Here is an 8,980-nt window from a genome sequence, read left to right as displayed (position 1 = left end):
GTTCCCATTTGGATCTTGTACAGTTGTATCATCAAACAAAACACGTGTGTGGCCCAACGTGTTTGATTTTAAATGCCAGGAAAATTTAAATTCCAAGCGTTTTAATTCCAAAAGAAAAAAATAGTGTCACAATCGTACTGCGTAATCCTCTATTGAGGATCGGATGACTGATTGAGTAAATTTATGTACTGTAACTATATAATAACCAATTAAACAATAAAATCCAAAACTTTTGTAATGCAGTGGCTGATGATACGTGATTGTAAGAACAACCGAATAATCAAGTGACTCATCTGTGTCTGGGTCAGCATGCAAGGAATGAAATTTTGGTATTTAATTAGTATGTTATTTTGTTCTATTAAGCGTAACGATATTAAGGGTGGTTCAATAGATCTCATGCGGTGGATTACATTTCCTTGTTCAATTCTTCACTTGTCCCCTAAGTTTGTTAATGCTTATAAGACCTAGGTTTATTTGTTTGTGTAACAATTTTTGTTTGTAAGTCAATAAAATAAAAAAAAAGTTGCTTCTAAGCGTTTGAAGCAAATCTCGTTTGTTCGAGTACGTACTACTTGAAGCCGACATAATCTCTTCAGTTTGTTCTTGTTCACCAAGAAAGAGCCATCGATAGGTGTTACTGGATCGGACATGTATTGTAGTTTCACTTAGCGTAACCACAAGTTTCATTAAATACTCAACCACTGCTTATATCGCAGATCAATACAACGGAAATACCGAAGTACAGGAAAAAAAATTAATACAGAAAAAGACCAAATATTCTTATTCTTTAAGCCACAACACATGAAACCCACAACCTTGTTGTCCCAGCAAACTCATTTGACTTGTTCCACTGCAACGGGTGGTTCTTTTATTAGCTTAATAAACCAAGTTCTTTCATATTGTCAACAGATTCAACCAAAGTCTTCTCCAATGACATATAGTTCCATCCAAGATTCATTAACTTCCCACATGTGTAATTCAGTTTGTCGTTCAAAACAGGGAGCCTACATTCATTAAAGTCCGGCACGATTAATTATGTTTTAATAATTTGATCAAAGGCTTAAATGATGTTACATATATAAAAATTAGAAAGCCATACTCAGTAATAGTAGGATAATTATAATGAGGAAACAAGTTCTTCAGTAGTTCAATCAAAGCCGTGATCCTCAACACATGTGACAAACACAAATACCTCCCCTCGGCTTCAGGCTTTTCGTAGGCTAGGAGCAAAGCGTTAGCACAATCACGAACATCCACGATAGGAATATCAATATCTTCCTCGGCATTGTCGAACTCAATGAGATTGAAAGTGTTCTTACCTTTGAAGAAGTTCAAAAGAATCAAGCTAGTGGTACATACCGTCGATTGAAGCATTGGCCCGAATACTACTGATGGACAAACTGAGACAACATTGAGGTTCTTCATCTTTCCAAACTCTAGAGCTTCGCACTCGGATATCGCCTTCCCTGCTGAATACCACTTTCCAATGTTCATGCAAAATTCAGTATCACTCCAACAAGTTTCATCCACTGTTTGATCCTTGGGCCATTAGGGTTTGCAACAATTGCAAGTATAGATGAAACAACCACAACCTTGTTTACTTTACTCTTCAAACATGCATTCATCACATTTCGAGTTCCTGTTATGGCAGGTTCAAGCATATCCGCCTGTTTTGACGCATGTCATAAAAATTAGCCATAGTAATTGATTAACTTCAAATTGTAACGACTTTTGAAAATATAAGTGTGCTTCTTTTTCTATATATTTATAGCGTGATCTTTTAGGTTGTGTTCTACGCAGAAGATAGATAACAAAACAGCCGCGTTGTGGCACACAATAACACGAATTAAGTTAGTATCGGTTAAGTTCGTTATGACATTGAAATTAATTGCAAAAAATAAATTTGTAATCCTCCACAAGAGTATTGGCACAATTACAACTTATGATCAAAGCTTCACGAATTCGGCCGGTTAGATTCGTTACGACACTAGCACTAAAGCCAAAAATTAAATTAGTAAGCATCGTCACTCATATAGTTTATGAAACAAAAAAATAATATATTTAAAACGGCATTTATTCTGTCGGTAAAACTCGGTCGTTGTCAAAACCAAGCATTACAGCGAATTCTCCCTACTCTTCCATGATTTAATCTTTTATTATCACTATCAATATACTTTATGTTTTGTAAATTTAACTAGATGATAAATAATTCATTTGCTTAGTATCTACACTACTAACGCATTAATACCAGTGACAGTTATTTGGGACCATACAGAAATAGTTGCTAAGTTCTACGTGTCGTATGGCAGGAAGGGTTATATTTGTTGCAAGCAGGTTTGGATGGTTGTAATTTTTGAGATTATTGCCACAATCGTTGCATATTTTCTCAAAACCGTCGGTAAGTTTATCCAGGGAGGTTGGAGGTGAGAGTTGTTCCTAATTGTTATTGGTTTGTATGAAAGAAGGTTTTGGTGATATAGGAATATGGTATGTCCGGAGAAGATGAGTTAAATTGTGTTTCTCTTCTCGTGATAGTCGTTGAAAACTTTGTGAAAATATTCTGTGAATTAAGATTAACTTCTTCTTCTTTTATACCGGAGGAACCGTTGGTCTGGATTAAATTGATAGGTTTACCCAAAGGTGGTCGGGATAGATGTGTAACTAAGAAAATATTTAAAGTAGTGAGGTGAATGCATGTTTTTTTTGGAAGCTAGATGATCCAAGCCGGCTCCGAGAGCATAAAAAATTTTTTGGGCTAAAGGTGAAAATTTTTTTGGGCTTTAAGTAGGAGTATTTTGTTGGGTTTAAACAATTTAATTTTTATATAAGCTTACTTGGTTATAATTTGAGTTGTGCTAAAAAAACTGTTGTATAAATATATAATTAAACACGTCTCAAATGAGACTACAACTTATAACCTTTTGGTTGGGAGCAATACATTTTTGCACTAGACCAAGCTAGTGGTTATGTAATTGAGTATAAACACTAAATATAAATATTGTTTAATAAAAAAACATTTAATTTAAAAAAAATCGGGCCTAGCCGGATGTCGGGCATGTGGCCATTGACCACTTCCCACACCTTGACAAAATGTGTATCATCACAAAGAAAATGAAACCGATTAGACCATCCGCTATGGGCTTGGTGGGGGGAGGTTTTTTGGGCGCCGAGGGCGGCAAACACCGTAGTGGGGCGCGGTTAATTGGCGGGTGAGCGCCAACAATCTGATCGTTGCGTTGGCCGGCGCGGATGAAAAAATTGGTGGCCCCCCTCTCAGCAGCTCTCTCTATCTCTCTCACACATACATACATATGCGTGTATATATATATATATAAAAGAGTTCAAATAAAAAGAAGTTGTTTTCTAGTAATGGTAAGAACCAATAGAATTTTGACATTTGTCATTAAAACCTATGGTGAAAGAATAATTCTAGGAAACTATGTCGGTTATCATGGTGAAGAGTAATTCTAGAAAATTATGACGGTTTTTGATTATTTTAAATCTCAACCATTGATTGATATGATCCAATGGTTATGATTTATTCTTAGTCTTCCTAGGAAAATATATCTTTTTATTATAACCCACCCCTATATATATATATATACATATATATATATATATATATGATTGATTTATTTTGAGAACCGCTTTGAGTTTTAAGAACTCGAAAGAACTCAATGTAACAAGTTTTTTCTTGAATTTTTTTACACATGTGTAATACGTAAGTGTAAGTAATGTACAAAAAATTACCGTAATTTTTTACACACCGAATCGAATTTTTACACATGTGTAACTAAAGTTTAAACTTGTGTAATCAACAAAAATATTTCTCTCTCCTAATTAATTTTTTAATCAAATTTAATCTCAGCCACATATTCTAACTTATTTAATTAAATGTGTGATCCAAAATTGAGTTCTTAAAGTTCTTACAACTTATCAAGTTCTCAAAATATCTTTCCCCTATATATATATATATACTTATATATATATATATATATACTAGACGAGTACTCGCGCGATACAGCGGGAAACACATAACTTTGTAATCATGTAACAAGTTTATGGATGTTCGTTGTTCGATTTGAAACCGAAAAATGTTCAAACGGTTCATTGTTTTGATTTCATCGTTGATTTTTTTTCATTTAACTTTTGGCCGGTTGTTTTTAATTTTCAAAGGCTCGTTTCGGTTTTCGATGACAAAAATCGGTTACTGACGGTTTGACCCACGTTTTAATGTAAAAACCATCAAAACCAGACCGCAAACGCTCATACGTAAAATGTTTTTTTTTAAATGAAAAAAACTATAACAATATGATACTCAAATTAAAGAGAAAAACATGTTTGTTTTATGATGTAATTTATTTAAAAAAATATTAGCGTATGAAAAAGTTATTAACGTTTAAAAATCATGAGGGAAGCTGAGTTAAAAATGAAAATAAAAATCACATATGAGTGAAAGATCAAGGATCATAGTTGTAACTATTTTTAAAATTTACAAAAGTTAAGTAAAGTGAAGGGGTTAATCTCGTAACTATTGTTTAATAACCGTATTTGATTCTTTTAGTGGACAAGTTTGCCCTTATCTTAGATACATTAAGGGTTGTACCATGTGTTGATTGATTTGTAAATCCCTTAAAACCAAGGTGTCTTAATTTGCCCTTCTTTCATACATTATATATAGTATATGTATAATTGGGGCGCCCTTGGGGGCATTAAACCAAAGCGGGACATCTTTGAGGTAGGGCTTCGATGCCCTCGGTGCTTACGTGGCATTGACGTGGTACGGTGGAAAGGTTTTGAAGTCCCTCACCATAAAAGATAGTCTGGATTGTGTTAATGTAGTAATTGAAGTGAAATTTTACTAGGTCTGGGCTATAGAAAATTTTGACATGCACGCCTATAATACGTGGACCACTGAATGAGGAGAGGAAGTCTGTATCAGCTAATGCCTAATGGTAGTAGGTCTGCTAGGTCAAGAAATAGTGGAAGCTACATATAACGGATTAAATATTTCCTTGTAGATTTGAGGATATAAAAAGCTACATATAACTGAAAGGATGATATTTGGTTATTTGATCTATTAAAGAGTTGGGTTAAAAGTAAAAGCAACAGTATTGGGTTCATCTTCTCACATATTGATTAAATGGGAGCGTGAAAGTACCGTATTTCGATTGGGTCTCTTTGTATTTTGGTATAGTATAGTGGGTCCTCAAGTTGATTAGGAAGATACTTTCGTATCAGTTTCATTGGTCCTTTATTTGTACGTTGTAATTCATTTGGTCTTTCTTTGTGTAGCTATTTCTTTTGTTGTGGTCTTTTATGGTTTATTAATGGGTTGGATGTTACTAATGTATCATCCTAACTAATTTCTTAGGCTATGCGTAGTGGAGGGGCTACAAATTGGGGCGTTTTGTGCCGTGTGGCGTCCAGTCAGCAAGGGTTGAGAATTTGTTTTTGGGGTGTAATGGTGTAGGGGCTACAAATATGAATTTAATTATAATATATATATAATAATAATATATATATTTATATGTATATATAACACACTCACATGCAGAACTCGCCGGCCCCACCACCTCAAAGTCGCCTCTTCTTCCAGGCGACAAGCAGAACTTGCCGGAGCCCCTTTTCGCCGACATATCTCACGCCCCAGTACACACAGCCTTACGAGATACTTTTTATAATATAGCTAACATTATAAAGAAAAAGTTTATTCAGAAACTCTTAGTTCTGTAGATACATGATTAATCAGTGTTTCTTTCCATCTCGAAATACGTCACTAATATTTATGTCTAAAACGCATTAAAATATCCCCGACTAGGGCATTTTGTCTCAACCATAAACTGCTGAAAACATCTTTAATTTTTAGTGTTATCAGCTATTTCACTCCTATTGATAATCTATTATAACTTTCTAGTTCATTTTTTATTTAATTAATTACTTATTTTCTGTTAAACGCATATACAACACTCATCTACGTACGTAGTTAGAAAAGTTTTCATGCGCGTAACAGCATACAATGCGCAACGCACCAGTTGAGGCAAAATCGGCATGAATGATAGAAAGGTATATATATGAACAGATCTAGCAACAATACACTCTTGTTGTATAAGCGTTCATAAATCTAAAAGCAACACAAATTGTTACCTGAGGATCGGTTATTTTCCCTGCTGGAACAGGTGTTGCAACATGGATAACACCCGTGCATCCATGGAAGGCATTGCAAAGACTTGCATAGTCAAGTAATTCGGCCTTGAAGAGATGGAGTCTCTCCTTAGCATGCTCTAGTTTCTTCAATTGCCGTTCTTCTTCTCATCATCTGATGCAAATGTTAAATATGTAAACACTACTTTTTAATGAATAAAGTAGATAACTAGTTCAACCCATTATAAGATATTTCATTTTTGAGTTATATCGGCTTAAATCAGACAAATTTGTATAAACAAACAAATTATAGTAGAAGAGATCGATAACACCAAGTATAGAGATTAAAACATACTAGGGTCTCTAACAGTTCCATGAACAATATAACCTTTGGCCAACAATTCCTTCACTACCAATGAAGCAACATAGCCTCCTGCACCTGTTACACATACACTCTCCATATTCTTTCCTCTAAAGGCAAAGACAATTATGAATTATTGGAAGCTGTACAAGTTAAGTATTTATAGAGAAAATATCATGTTTAGCATTTCTATTTGGATCTTGCAGTATCAAAATTCAAAAGCACGTTTTTTTCCCTATAAAGAGAATATAAATGCTAAGCATTTCCATTGAAAGTAAAAACAAAGTAGCGTCACAATCTTTGAAATAAGCGACAAATTTGAAAATAATAATACTAAAAACGTACTTGTTCTAAAGTATACAACAATTAAACTTAAGAAATTAAATGATTAAATTAAAAAAACACTCAATATTTTATCAAATTAAATAGTTTAATAAGTTCAAATTATATTTTCTAATGGAATATTTCTACGAATACATGGTGCATTCTTACATAATTTTCTTCATAATCACGAAAAAGATGCATCTAGTGATTTTATAAGTTGTAATTATATATTTTTAATGAAATATCTAATTATAATAAAAGATGATAAGATGTTTCATTATAAATTACTTAAAAAGAGAACATCGTATATAAAATTAACATGACTAAAACATGATGTTGTATTACATAATTGAAAGAGATGAATGAAACCTTCATGGATTCATAGAGGTTGAATGAATATGTGAAAATAAAATTGTTATTTATTCATAATTTCTTCTTGTTATTATCTTCCTAGAACTATAAATATTGTTCATTAATTTTTTCGACAGTCATCTCCTATATTGAAATTTGTTTATAAAGTGATTTAATAAAAAAAAGTTGATAAATTTTATTAAAGAGATAAATATTTTTTATTATACTAACTTAAATACCTACATATTTTTAATCTTTATAATTTAGGTAATTAGTTATTTGATTAAATGATTGATTTATATGTTTTGATTACACTAACATATATAAGTCTTTATTAAAAATAGGAAAATAGTTTGAGCAAGTAATTTGGTCTAAAAATGAATCTTTAAGTGACATGTGTCCCTAGTTATTTTATTTTATCTACATATATATTCTAATAAAGTAAAATAATTGTACACACATGTCACTTTATAGTTAATCCTCATAAATTTTTCACTCCAACTAATATATGTCATAAATAAATAATTATATATTTTTCTTTTACACTCCATTTATATTATATCTATAAAATAATTATATTATTCATTTTCTTTAAACTCTATTTACTTGGTGAAATCATCAACAACAAACCATGTTTGTTAAAGATTGAAAAAAATATAATTTTAAATGTTATCATTATCATATTATACTATATATATTGTTGAAGATTAAAAAAATATCTTTATCATGCTTTCATATTACAAAGTAATATTTTAATCATTAAATAAAAATATATTCTTAAAAGTTGATCCATTTAAAAAAAATACATTTTCTATTGTTTTTTTTATACATTGTCATATATATTTATAAATTATAAATATATAATTTAAATCTATCCATTTACTCCATACCTATCAGTGCTTCTAACTTTTATCAAATTTGAAACATTTGTGTCAGCGTTGGTTTTTCCTTAAATAGTGATCAGAATATTGTATGTGAAGCATGTCATATAAATTTATGCTCAAGTGAAGCAAAACATTCACAAAATTGAACGGGTTAAGTGGTTAACATGTTATGTTTTGTTATTATGGGAAGGTCAAGAAGTCCTCTCAAACTTATCAAAATTTTTGTCATGTTATAGCTTAAAACTATTATTATATAAGAAGAATTATTCAAAATTGGTACATAACCAAGATTCTTTCAATTATACAATGATACCGAAAATGAAATTTACAATAGATGGAGTATTATTGGGTAAGTTTTTACACGTGCATTTTTTTTATTAAGCTCGTTTTTTTTGTTGGAAAAAATTATTTTGTGATATAAATAAAATCAATTTATGTATAATGGTACAAGCATAGATGCAATACATTTTTCTTTTTCCGTATACATTATGTATTGCTTAATTTATATTTTTCTTATTTAAATCACCCCGTGTGTTACACGGGCTCTAAATCTAGTTAGAATATATATTAACAATTAGGCATTCAGACAAAAAGTAAACAAAACTAAAAGTTATAAGAAATTGACATTGCATTCTTATTTTGGAAATTCAACGTGGTAAATAAAATATTACCAAAAATACACATAGAGATAATGAGAGCTCATTATTAAAGAGAAAACTACATAACCTACTGAAAAACACTTTGAGAACCGCAATGGAATGTACTTGTGGCCTGCATTAAGCATATGTAATATTACACGTATGCAATAGATGAGGTAGAAAATTTCATGAGAAAAAAACACATTATCACAATAAAAAGTACTTGCGGTCTTCAGTGAACATATGTAGTATTTTACATGTGCAATACATAATATCTT

General features: G+C 31.5%; 1 pseudogene across 1 annotated transcript; it reads right to left on the bottom strand.

The window, feature by feature from the left end:
- Positions 1–718: 718 nt before the first annotated feature.
- Positions 719–6,747, bottom strand: LOC143544763 (cinnamoyl-CoA reductase 1-like; annotated as a pseudogene). The gene is made up of 4 exons (XR_013137308.1): positions 6,500–6,747; positions 6,148–6,319; positions 1,100–1,667; positions 719–1,004 (listed from the first exon to the last, which is right to left on the bottom strand). The product of XR_013137308.1 is annotated as a cinnamoyl-CoA reductase 1-like (transcript).
- Between the last annotated feature and the right edge of the window lie 2,233 nt (positions 6,748–8,980).

Source organism: Bidens hawaiensis, unplaced genomic scaffold (assembly GCF_021521415.1).
Source record: "Bidens hawaiensis isolate Kalapana, Puna unplaced genomic scaffold, B.hawaiensis_p1.1 tig00013745_1, whole genome shotgun sequence".
Lineage (NCBI taxonomy): Eukaryota > Viridiplantae > Streptophyta > Magnoliopsida > Asterales > Asteraceae > Bidens > Bidens hawaiensis.
This window is presented reverse-complemented; position numbering and strand designations above follow the sequence as displayed.